The following is a 309-nucleotide window of genomic DNA, read 5'->3' as shown; positions in this document are numbered from 1 at the left end:
AAGGGATGATGGGAGCGGTCATTTCACATATGTAATAACCACCAGACTGGCAAAAGCTGGAATCAAGTCTACCATTTAGTGGGCAGATACGCTTCAAAAAGAATATTGCTCATGTTTATCTTCTGCAGAGACAGTTATACTTCAGGATTGCCCGACACTAGTACTAACTTTTGCATTCCAGCGTGTATTCATGTGTTGTAATCATGATATAGTTCACCTGAGGATATTTTTTTTGCTGTTTTGAACAAATAGAGTATAATTTACACAATGGTCTCCAAAAGTTTATATCTCTTTTCTCCATCTAGGAAT

The sequence above is a fragment of the Notechis scutatus genome, chromosome 8 (assembly GCF_049901735.1).
Source record: "Notechis scutatus isolate UNSWTSFEM ecotype Mainland chromosome 8, rNotScu1.2, whole genome shotgun sequence".
Classification (NCBI taxonomy): domain Eukaryota; kingdom Metazoa; phylum Chordata; class Lepidosauria; order Squamata; family Elapidae; genus Notechis; species Notechis scutatus.
This window is presented reverse-complemented; position numbering follows the sequence as displayed.